This window comes from Thermobia domestica, chromosome 1 (genome assembly GCF_964235325.1).
Source record: "Thermobia domestica chromosome 1, izTheDome1.hap1.1, whole genome shotgun sequence".
In the NCBI taxonomy this organism is placed as follows: domain Eukaryota; kingdom Metazoa; phylum Arthropoda; class Insecta; order Zygentoma; family Lepismatidae; genus Thermobia; species Thermobia domestica.
This window is the reverse complement of record NC_137454.1, coordinates 383,424,215-383,437,453: the sequence shown is the minus strand read 5'-3', so window position 1 is coordinate 383,437,453 and position 13,239 is coordinate 383,424,215. Positions and strand designations below refer to the sequence as shown.

The 13,239-nt window shown below is 36.9% G+C and overlaps 2 protein-coding genes across 3 annotated transcripts in view; one reads left to right on the top strand and one right to left on the bottom strand.

Annotated features, from left to right (window-relative positions):
• Positions 1 to 13,239, top strand: part of LOC145664748 (uncharacterized) — a 578,976-nt gene that overhangs the window by 72,903 nt on the left and 492,834 nt on the right. The gene's annotated exons all lie outside the window — the stretch shown is intronic.
• LOC145664759 (uncharacterized) overlaps positions 1 to 13,239 on the bottom strand; it is a 143,438-nt gene that overhangs the window by 51,997 nt on the left and 78,202 nt on the right. The gene's annotated exons all lie outside the window — the stretch shown is intronic.

Sequence of the window (13,239 nt, the reverse complement as noted above, 5' to 3'; positions counted from 1 at the left end):
AATCACGACAGCGGAAGAAATCACGTGAGTCTCTCCTCCGTCGCATGCCAAGGTCGTGCAGTTGCAGAAAGAAAAAGCACGCGTTTCCTCGTCCTCCACATTTCTCCAACTACTTTCAGTATGTTGGACAGCACGTTGGTACGTGTGTGGGCAAAAAATTCTTTTAAGATGTATGATGAAAGAAACCTTTCTTACATGTTGGTAATGCAAGTGCGTGCGTCTATGGCGCGCTTTAGTTTCTGACTTCATGACCATCTTTATTCCTGAAACGGAAGGTCCGAGACTGACCAAAAGTCTTCCCTCCCCCCAGCAGGCAATTCTCAACTCCGCTTATGCTGCGAGGTAATTTTCTTTCAAAATATGTAACCAAACACTTTGCATTCATTTATACGATATATACGCCATTGAGTCTGGCAATTAACTTACTGCACTAGTTTAGTTGAGTTAAAGTTTTGGTGCGTGAAGTATTGAGTTCTATCCACGCATTCTTGCGCTCTGCGTATTTTAAGTTACGTTGTCGTATCTCAACTTCGCTTTCTCTCTTTCTTTTAAAACTCTTGAATTAGTAATTATGAGGATCTAGCATAATTTGACCGAATCTAGCATAATTTCGATCAGGTTTTAGAATAATTCCGAGCTGTGAGTCTGGCAACGCTGGCAGGGCTAAGTGACACATATGGTTAACGAAAATGTATGATTGGTGGAATGAGAGTGTGTGAACAAATAAGAGAACTCAGCAGTGGCGCCTTGTTCTGAATAACTTTCATTGGAGGATCAGGTCCCTATGTGTTCCGTTGTCAAAATCCGATCAATGATATTCATATCCGAGGGAGGACAAGACAATTTTTTTTTCTTATGGGGGAGGAGCTCTGCTCTTCCGAGATCAACACCTACGGAACCCAGAGAAAACCTACGATACGATGTTGTGCACCACAAATTCATTGGCTAGGAATCGAATTAATTGATTAATACCCAATATTGCAAAGCGTATACATAAAAAAAAAAAAAACTTGTAGGCTGCAACTGTCAAAACCAAACATACGATTTTTTTAAAACTATTTCAGAAAAATGTACCAGAAATTATATATATAAAGGTTTAACGTGTCATACGGCATGTGTCCACGCGATAGCCAGATGTTTTATTCTCCACCTTGAATTTTCAGACGGAATGCATAACGTATGATTCCAATGCTTGTAAAAATGAAATGAAATCTTTGAGTTTTACGTCCCACGATTATGCCGGTTAGGCTAAAGGAGACGATGATTATGAGAAATGAAGAAAGTAGGAGGAAACGGGAGAACCCCGAGAAAACCCACGCACACGGTCCACTTGACGGGGGCTGGGATTGAACCCGGGACCCCAAGTACCAGAGTTGAACGCTCTACCACTGAGCCACCGCGGCCCCAATTCCAATGCTACTATCAACTGCATTGCTAACCTTTTACCAAAAAAAAAAAAAAAAAAAAGTAAGTTTGGTTTTGACAGTTACAGCCTAGAAGATTTTTTTTATATATACGCTTTGCAATATTGGGCATTAATCAATTAAAGCCAATTGCAATTAATCGATCAATTGAGAACAATTCGTCTGGAAATGAATTGCAATTAATTTGAAACTCGTCGCACTAGAGGTGACCACTCTACCACTGAAGTACCGTCCCTCTGAAAACTCCACGAAAACGAAATAAACTAAACTTGAAGAAACATCATACTTATAGCATAAGCAATATTATGTAAGAGCTTCGATGGGTCAGAGATTTAGAGCTCATCTTTGGTGCATGGGCCATGTTTCAATCCCGCCAAGTGGACAAACAACTCGTGCTTCAGTTTTCTCGAGATTCTCCCACTCTCGTAATTTCATAATTATCATCCACATCATGGTCACTGTCTCCCATCCTCGGTGTAACACATACACACACCATCAGTGTAAGGACATGGCTGATTTGGAGCTTGATATCCCTTTCAGCACCCCAATACAAAACAAGGCAGTGATATATTTGTGATCCATCAAATATATCCTAATATAAGCGAAACCATGTAAATGAATAGTGGTATTTTGTATAACAAACTTCCTATGTACTTGAAGAATACCGGTGTGACTAATGTTACCGTTCTCCGTAAGAAGTTATTTAACCTACTTGCTGTAAAATGCTATTAGACTATTAAGGAATATTTAAATGACCCATTAAAATGAAGAGTTGGTAACAGATGTTCGCTCGTGAGCACACGCCAGGTGTGGTGAAAGAGTTACCTAATTACGAAGTTAAGTGATCATGTTTACATACTTCATATCTCTCATTTTATGGTTTTGTATTGTAGAAAGATACATAGGTACAATGTATTTTAAGACGACTTTAATGCTTACATGACAACTTCTCTCATTTTGTAAGCTAATGAAACAACAAATAAATGAAATGAAATATAAAACGTGATCCTATAGCTTAACGTGGATCCGAAACACATGAGACCCCACCAGAAATGAAGTATAGGTTATACTAAGCAATTAGCCACACGTAATTTCTGTTGGGACATGTTGTCCACATAGCTATTAGTCGGTTTTGCGCTAAACATGTAAAGCTACTTCTCGTGCGAGGGATTATACACATATTAAGCACATCTAAAGTGACTGCTGACTTTACAGTGTTGTGCAACTCCCCAGGTTTTTCCGGCGGGAGCTCATGTGGTTCGGATTCCACGTTAATCAGTAGGTCCACGTCTCATATAGCCTCGCTGCTGAAAGGGACGCTAAACTAAAATCAACTCAACTCAACTCCCCAGTTTTTTTTTTTTTCTTTTTTTTTTTTTTTTACAGAATTGATTTATACGACTGGGAAGTATTCTCTTCTCTTTGGAATGAACGGCGACACAAAATCTTAAAGAACTATTTGATGGATCATATTCAATTTTGGACAGGACGTACAGATTCATAACTTATGCATGGAGTTCGTTGATGGAGGTGATGCATTCAGTTGATCCAGATATATACTAATCTGCATTCAACAAAGACAATAAAAGCTATATTGAAGCGGATTTTTTCGGAATAAATTCAAACTTTAAGACACGAATTTTTTGCAGCCGGAAGTTATAGATCTCTTTTAGTGTTGAGTGCTCATAGTTAGGAAGCCTACAGTAGTATTAACAGTGAAACGAAACTCGATTGTTCAAAAGATCAAAATTTACAAATATACATGTCAATGGTAACTACTTTCGTTGCTTTTAACAGTCGCAAATACAGAAACCACATTTTAAATCATGCTTTAACCATAGGTTTCATGCTTTACATAGTTCTAGTGTAAATATGTAAGTTTCGATGACAAAGTGATATGACCGGGACTTAGGTCTGCACCTGAAGGTATAAAACTTTAATTGAGGTTAAGAACTAAAAGAGAGAGAGAGAGAAAGAAAAGACGGTAACAGACATGGACACCCAATGGATTTTCCTCAGAAGGGCACAAACTTTGTAAACCTTTCATTTTTCTTTTTTTTCAAAATTGTTTGTAGCCTTTTGGTAATAACCCCAGTAGCACGCTGACGTGGGACCCATATTTGTTCGACATCGGCCAAATGTCGGCAAAATGTTTGCTATTCTGCATCGATCCACATCGACACCGACATCGATCCCATCAACAAATCCCATGTTGATCGACTCTGGCCCATCAATTGTGCTACTGGGGAAGGGTCAGCTCCGGATAGGTGAAGGAAAAGGATAAGGAAAAGGAAAAGGAAAAATCATCCACATGTTAATTTTTATGATATCTTCCCAATACTTATGTTGTAGTTTTCAGCAAAATGACAAATACGTTTGTATTTTGCTGCCCGCATGTTGTCGTATAACAGTTCTTATTTATGTTCTTTTATACCTTTTTACAACCAAATTTGGAAACGTAAAGAAATGAAGTATATAGTATATTGAAGAATTAAGTTTAGAAATTATTGCTTGTTCGGGGAAACTTAGTTTACATCATTGATTCATTTGAATTCCAGGGTTGTTGTGGTCTCCTCTTGCCCCTCTTGCAGACGTCCACTCATGCAGACTTTATTTATGGGCATTGTAGTTTTTGGTTTCCCCTTCAAAACTAACCGATTGAGCTTAGTTCTACAAAGAACTGAACGATTACAAGAGAGTAAAACAAATGAAGTCAGAAAAAATACAGAATTTATGTATTTTTGCCTTTTATTGCTATGCTGTTAAAGTAAAGTAATTGTGTGTGGCGAATAGAGGCTGCAATATTTGAACGATCGTGGAATCTGAAATTAGTTTAATTCCGTGTTAAAGCAACAACAATAGTTTCCAGACAGGTCAATAACGTTTCTTATGAACCACGACGTGATTCACTCTTCTCACGTAGTGACCACCACTCAAACCAACCACAGCACCGCAGAATGTATACAAAAAAAGGAAGTATAACCATAGGTCCTTATTAACCACATCGAGTACACGAAAAAGTGACTGAATCACGTATATATAGGGATGTAAAATACCTGGGTATTTATTTCAACGGGTAAATACCCTGGGTAAATACCCGGGTATTTACCCAAAATGGGTATTTTAGTGGGTATTTTATGTTTCAAATAACCATACATGGATTTTATCGTTGTCAATGAGAAATATAATGGTAATCTGTATAACCTGCAACAGCAATACTAAATAACCACTTAACTAATCATTTTTTCTAGTAATTAAAGAATGAATTTGATATTTATTAAGTAACAGAATACGGATTTCCTGTCTACTCACCATCATTTTTCTTTCTACTTATACTAGATTTCTTTCTTTTACCCTTCGCGGAAAATAATTGTCCATTCTACCCCATGAACTTTTACCTTAGTGTGCCCCTGGGACGTTCAATCAGCTAGGCGGTAGAATTCGATAGTGGACCAAACCAACAAGAAAATATAAAATTTATGATAGAACATAACGATGACTAACAAAAGTGAAGTCAGTTGTCACCAAACCAATCACTATTATTAAGTATTCTGCCTACCAGCAGCTCCTGGTATTAATGACACGGAATTTAGGTTCTTCCTTAGGTTTGCGTCTGATATAACTCCTTTCTCCATTTTTCTCAATCTGGTGCATCTTCTTTTATTTTCCTACACCTTCTCCAGTTTTTTTTTTTTTTTTTTCAAATCACCGATGAACACACTAACTAAACTATTTAAGTAACAGCAGGATTTCTATTACTAAAATAAATAAACACATTTTCTTTTGGTTTGCCAAATACATTAATGGCGGAAAATGAATTATTAATAATTACTTTCCTATTTTGAGGATCTAAAGTTTGCAACAATTTTATTATACATACAGCCCTGTATACATTTTTAACATTACCTTAAAAAACTAACTAGTACAGATGATTTTTTTTATCATTAAGAAAACTGAACTGATATTCCAGATACAGCTGGTTGCTTTCTTCATGCAAAATAATGTTATTTTTGGTATTTTATGTATAGATAATGAAATGTACTCAATTGTCAATTATGCAAAAAATTATACTAATAAGTTTCTTATCTTTTACTTCTGGTTTACTGAACTAATAAATTTAATCTGTTTAAGAAATTACACTGTAACAACTAAATTGTTGATATAGTTATATCAAAGTAAAGAAACTTGGCTTTAGTAAGTAATAACCTAGAAAATACTGAGAAACTAAACAAATTACACATTTACCCATTTGCCATTCTGTAGACGTAATTGTATGATTACGAAAGTTGCAGAATTATCAAAGTAACTAAATTTAATAAATTTGTTGATCAAATTATTTACTAAATATGCCGTTGAGAGATAATTATCCATAAAATGAGGAATAACAGTTCGTAAAATACTTAAATAACGAATTCCTTATTTTTATAGTATTTACTAAATGGGCTTTAACACTAACACTAATGCTTTGTGAAAGTATTTTATTGGAATAGCATATTTAAAATATTAATGTGATGAACAATGTTAAACTGTATAGTAACTCACTGAAGGTAATATTTATACTTATTTAGTATAGAGCAGCAATTAACCTCTACCATATTTGGAGCACTATAAAACGAGCACAAATTTTACCGTCCTACTCAGAATCAACCGTAAGATCAGAGTCGGAATCATCACACAATTCGAATCATCGCAGACTTTACATTTAAAACTGAGATTATCACCCAAAGGTTAAACAAATAGGGTTTACACCCTCCATTCCGAAAGAAACCGAACTTTTGAAAACAAATAGTACCACTAGTGCCGTCTGTTGTAATATTTTACCGGTAGATGGCGTAGTCCCTCATTGACAACTGGTATAAATGTCATGACATTTGGATGCACGGCAACAAAGTTATTGCGTTTCAACTGTCAGTGTGTTGTGTACATCGGTCGGAAAATGAGTTTCAAACAACGAGCTGCAATTGAGTTTTGTGTTAAACTGGGTAAAACTTTTAGTGAAACGCACCAAATGCTACAAAATGCATATGGTGAGGAGTGTCTATCCCGTACGCAAGTTTACGAGTGGTTCAGGCGATTCAAATCGGGTAGAGAGACGCTGGATGATGACGAAAGATCAGGCCGTCCCAGAACCGGATTATCGGAAGAAAACATCGAAAAAGTGCGTGAATTCATCAAACATAACAAAAAATCGTCGGTGAAAGTTATTCAAATGGAATTAGGCATTCCTCAAACAACCGCATACTGCATTTTGACCGAAGTTTTGGGCCTTAAGAAGGTTAATTCGCGGTTTGTACCACACAAACTCACCGAAGACCAAAAAGTTGATCGAATTGCGCATTGCAAAGACATCGTTAAAAGTGCTCGGCAGGATCGAAACTTCTTGAAATCGATTGTAACTGGTGACGAGACGTGGTGTTTTGAATATGAGCCCGAAACAAAGCGGCAAAGTGCTGAATGGAGAGCGCCGGATGAAGGAACACCCAAAAAAGTCGCTTGGTGAAGTCAAAAGTTAAGGTGATGCTGATTTGTTTTTACGATTCAAAAGGAATTATCCACAAAGAATTTGTTCAGCCCAGCCAGACAGTCACTGGAGAGTTTTACTTGGGCGTCATGAAGCGTTTGCTGGCAAGAATTCGTCGTATTCGGCCCGAATATCGCGAAATCGACAGTTGGACTCTTTTGGACGATAATGCACCATCACATCGTTCGCGACTTGTAACTGAATTTTTGGTCAAAAATCACATTATTCGGTTGCATCATCCGCCCTATTCACCAGATCTCGCTCCGTGCGATTTCTATCTGTTCCCGAAACTGCATTTGGCGATGAAAGGAAAGTGGCACGCATCGATTGATGCCATTGAGAAGGCGACGACCGCCGTCCTAAAGACCATTCCAATAAAGGACATGGAGAAGTCGTTTGACAACTTGTTGGAGCGTGCAAATATGTGTATCGATGCAGAAGAGGAATGCATTGATTAATACAAATGATTTGTTCCAAAATGTACATTGCTTTTTTGTTTTTTAAAAAGTTCGGTTTCTTTTGGAATGGAGGGTGTATATACGATTTGTATGTATACAACCTAACCACCTAATCTAAAGCTTGAAGCCATACTATGATTTCTTCATTATTTAGGTCTTGGTGAAACGAATCTAAGTTTAAAAGTCGTTCAAACCTTGGTGAAAAAAGGGCATAGGTGGGTAAGATAGTAAAATGGCCCCATATCAATCTTTAGACGACAAGTGAGTCCCCCTGTAGGTACCCCCAGGAGACATTAATCCCTAATGCTTCAACTCTAATTTTTTCGTGAGCAATGACGTAAAATCGGAAATGTGATGTGAATTATTTCTCAAGATTGGCTTGATCGATGTTGTTAAAACTTAGATGTATGTATAGGTATACACGAGAGTTTCGTCTGAAAAATATATCAGCTAACCCCCACAATTTCCCTCTTTCAAAAAATTCGATTCAATATTTTGATCTCTTTACCTATGAAGTTCTTTGAGAAAAAATATAAAAAAGTAGGTTTTAAATGTCGCGTTAATCCTAGAATCACATATAATATCCACACCACGGGTGCGCAATGGTCAAAACTGTCTGCAAACCTGCACCGCACCTGAACGGGGTCAATTTATTATTATTTTGCAGTTTTACTCATGAATGAATAAAAAAAATTACACTCGAAAGACACCAAAATCGCTAAGACTCCATTTGGTGACCTGTGGCGCTCCCATCTCCATTTTGGATCAAAGTGAAACTTGATATTAGTGTATTTCGTATGAATCTAACATCCTGCGCATGAATATGAGGTTGAAGTTGCCATTAGTTCCCCGTAAGTACCTCATTTGATCATACCTGAAGATTCAATGTGAGCTGTCATATAATAAAATAAATGTTATCTACCAGGTATACTTATAGTGCCCAATCGATGTAAAATCACCTCAGCTGGGAAGAGAATAACCATCAACAACAATACTCAGTGTAATGTAATGTAATCTTTGTTGTGGTGTCCATGTCGGTATAGAACCGTTTGAATTACATTTTCTTATATTTCTTGAATGAAATGTTTCTTTCATTCAAGTCTCAATTTCATTCAAAGACTTTATTAAATTGTATTCTTGTTGATGGTTGTTCTTTTCCCAGGTGTTATCACATCGATTGAACACTGCCCTGTAGGTATGTGTAACATTATTTTTTTTTATATGACAGCTCACATTCAAGCTTCAGGAATTCTCAAATGCATGCCTTACCAACGGGGAGAGAGGTTCGTGAACCCATTCTTATTTGTAGGGTTCTGAAAGGTAAACCAGTAGCCACTGAGAAAGAAATGCAATTGAAATCTGTTCTTAACATTCCTTCTGACAATGCTAAATTTATTTGTTCGGACGGTAAAGCAATTGGTTGTGGGTTCCACGAACACCCCCTTGGTATCATAAGGGTTAATATCCACCTTACTAAATTAAGATATACTAAACTGTTTGAAGCTTACGTTTATGATTGTATCCATACGGTTCACAAATTGTGACAAAGAACCCAATGATTTACTTGAATGAGAACTAATAGTTGTATTGCACATGAACCCAGCGATAGAGGTGCAGGGCTTTCTTTTGACACTGAAACATCAGGAATGTCTATTTCTAATAATTCAGCTATTTTTTTCGCCGATGATGTACTTGCAACGGTATTCGAAAAAGTACTGCAGAATGTTTGTTCTTCAAGTCGTTTCACATGAGCTGGGCATTTAAAACACTTTTTCAAATAATTTGTCATTTTACTGAGATTCGCATGTTTATATTCTTTATTACAGAATTTGCAAACATCACCTTTGTTTTTGGCTTTAAAGAATACCATGCATGACCCTTCTTCCCCATGTTACATTTCTAGTCTTTCAAAACACTGTTGAAATAACAGTAAAAAAATATAGTTTCGACAGAAACTGATGCAATCCCATCTTGCAGAACAGTCAGAGCACAGTACAAGACTAGTATTGAAGGCAGAGACCAACTGCAACGATTATCTTTCCTTTTTAATATTCAAACCAATGCTGTGGTGTTGCCAGGTCTTGTACTTCTGCTAAAATCTCCATAAAACTAAGGGATGTTATGCATTTTAGTGTAAAATATCCGTAGTGTAATACTTGTAACAATTTCAGTAATTAATAAAATACAGAAAAAAATTCACCGTATGGTTAATTATTCTTAAAATTTCATAATAATTGGATTTTCGTAAAATACCCATTTTTTGGGTAGGTAAATACGAAAAGGGTAAATACCCGGGTAAATACCCATTTTTTATTTACCTACCCACTGGGTATTTACCCGACCCACATCTCTACGTATATACCATATGAAGGAGTTTGGTTCGTTTGGGTTAACATTTTCTGAATTATTATTGAAATTGGCAGATATACTAGAGCTACTTAGGTATACTTTCATTGCTTCCAAACTTATAAAAAAAAAAAAAATTACAGTGGAGATGGAAAACATCCTTAGGAAAATGAAAATATGTCCTTTTCGCTAAGGAAGATGATTAAAGCAAGTAAACGATGGTGAAAAAATAGTGGAATGATAATGTGAGGGGAAACGGAACTAAACCGAGAAAACCCACAGACATGATGTTCTCCATGACTAACTTACTTAGCCGGGGATTGCAGCAGGGACGTAATACACCAAAGGTAAGCGGTCTGCCACTGAGCCCCCCCATGGAAATTCAGAAATATAGCAACTTAACTTATAGAAAATATTTGGAAGGTATATATATATATATTACCGTTTTTATCTCCTTTTAGAATGCAGGGTCTTCTTCAATCAAAATTCAATGTGAGAACGACGCCAGAGCGGAGAAAGAGGGGAGGGTGCCTTCCACAGAGGGTGATCCTACTCCCCACTATTTTAATGTATGTAAAGTAATACAAATTATCATTTTCGATACACACACACATCAAAAATACTTCTGCCCATCTGCTTTCTCTCGCAAAAAGTAAAGCTGGCGTCGTCACTGGTGAGAACTCTCTTTTCCATGATCGTCCTACCTGCTTCCGTGTGATTTCTTCTTCCTCTGCTGTTCTGTCACTGGACATAGCACACCTAGTATTCCTTCCTAGTTTCCTCACTGCTATTGTGTGGTTTGTGTTGAAAGCCTACCTTAGGAGCGATGGAAAATATGTCATGTAACAACGAAAAATAGGTAATATTTAGATATAATTCTATGGTTTTGGGCTAAAGTGGAAGATGTCTCAAATTGCCAGTTTTCCATTATTATCCACAGTTTCACAGTGTTCACAGCGTGCACCTAAATCTGTACCCTTTTGATCAACTCCAGTAGTAGTCGAAATATTCATTACAGACGTGTTCCTGTTCTTCCATACAAAAGAGGAGACAACACCGTACATAGGTAACTGTGGATAACTGAAAGCTGGCAGTTTGGAACTTGTTCCCCCTTTTCCCTAGAAACATGGAAGTAATGAATCCCGTTATTGCGGTGTTAAATCTTGTGGTTTTGGCTTAAATTTTAAAGTTCCACCAGCCCCTTGTTACATGCATTTAAGTAAAAGTGAAATGATAAAAACTAAGTCTTAGGCTATTTGAGAAAGCGTTACCCCCTGTAGCGAACGCGGCCAAAGTGGTTATTCAGTAATTTTACTTTCACCAGATGTGTAAATCATACTGTGAGCCAGTCAGGATTTCCAGGTTCTTTTTGCCAGGTCCAAGTGTGTAATAGCAGAGTTCCAATACTCTGCACAAACCATCTTCCAAGCAGCTGTTTCTTGCTACAATCCCTTTGCCTGGCAACATGTCTTTCCTTTTTTTTCTCTTCCTTTTGAAATCTTTTAAACAGCAGGCGGTCTATTGTTCCGACCCGCACTAAATACGCTCGAGCTGACGTTTTCTCAGCGATTTTATTGCTTTCGCGTTTATGATTAGCCATCTGCATTTAAATACATGGTCAGCGTATTCCAAGAGTACACATGAGCAATAAATACGCTTTGCGATCGCCTCAAATAGCCGGGTACTAAAAGTTTATGATGAGCAATTCAGCCATTACGCCGTCATCCGATCATAAACAATATTTCTTCATTTTTATTAATGCAGATAAACTTCATGTTCAGTGAAAACGACCGAGAAGAATAATTATGGTTGCAGTCATTTCAAAGTATACTTGAACCTCCTTTCGTCCTTAGGATACTTAATCTCTCCTTTACGATGCGTTTTTTCAGAGTAAAATAATATAAAACAAATTGGAAAATGAAATCTTTCAGTTTATCGTCCCACGATTATATCCTTTAGGCTAAGGGAGACGGATGATTAAGACAAGTGAATGATGATGGTAGAATTGGTGGTAGGAGAATCTGGGAGGAAACGGGAGTACTCCGAGAAAACCCCACGGGCACCATGTTGTCCACCACAAACTTACGTGACCGGGAATCGAACCAGGGACATCACGCACCAGAGGTAAGCGCTTTATCACTGAACCACCGTGTTCATTGTTTGTCTATTAGTTTAAAAGTTACAAGGACGTATGAAGGTGTATTAAGTTATACCATGTATATATCTATCTCTCTATAAATAGATAGATATACAAATATTAAAGTTAAATCGATATAATCTATTTATATCCTTACGGAAAACAGCTGAACACTTACAAATGTATTTTAGAATATACTTGGTATTGACTTTCTATCCGATCATTTTCATTTAAAAAAAACTGGGTATCCTAAAGAGGAGGAGCTTCAAATTTATTCATATTTATTATTCATAATTTATTTTCATAATATGCTGAATTTGCTTCAAATTGTTATTATTTTGTAGTGGATATTTAAATTCACTAGTTATCACCATATGTTATGTTTAGTAAACACCGTAGAGTTTTGATGATGATGATTTTGAGTTTAGAATCACTTTCAGCAGCGAGGTTGCATGAGACGTCGACCTACAGTTTAACGTGGGGTCCGAACCGGGGTCTCTGACGCTAAAGACGCGTGCGCTAACCGTAAAGTTCTGAAATGCGTTCTACCTTTATTTAACAACTTAACTTTAGAGGTACCCCTCCAGTTTCAAACCTACCAAAAGCACTTAAAACATTCAAATTGTTAGGTTAGGTTGCAAAGATAATATGTATGTGTTGTTAAGGACAATGGTCCGGTACGTAAGATACATTTTTTCTTTTTTTTCTTTTGGTAGCCAGACCTACACATTTATGCTATTAAATTTTGTGGCCCTACTTGTACATTTATGCTGTTAAGATATAATAAGCAGAGATGGCATCAAGGATTTTATAAAATAGAGGATCTGCCGTTATGTATCTTTATCCTAGTAAATTAATGAAGCCAAAAAACAACCGAGCATAGGCAAGTCTGATTGGCTACTCTCGTTTTCGCCATCATCTGATTAGCTACTTTTGTTTCCGCCATGATTGTTGGCTCAAAATATTGCAATCTTATTGGGCGGAGTGGGGGTGGTGAAACTGTGATGTATGGCTTCAAGATTTTGTTGTAAGGGCAGATCCTCTATTTTATAAGATCCTTAGATGGCAAATTGTCCAGCCGTATAGATGTGTTTTTGAGATATACGAAGAAGAAATTATTACCCTACAATGCATAGTCGGACAGATATGGGTCATAATGGTAAATAATGTGTGCTTTCCTATATAACGGTATGTAGTTACTAATGAATGTTGAACTAGTTTGGGAACGTTCCAAGCTAGTTGTAATTGCACAGTTTCCACATAGATGGCACTATTAAGCGTACCGGTACTCCCAAGAATGTTATAAATAGAGGATCTGCCCATATGTATCTTCATCGTATTAAATCGATGAAG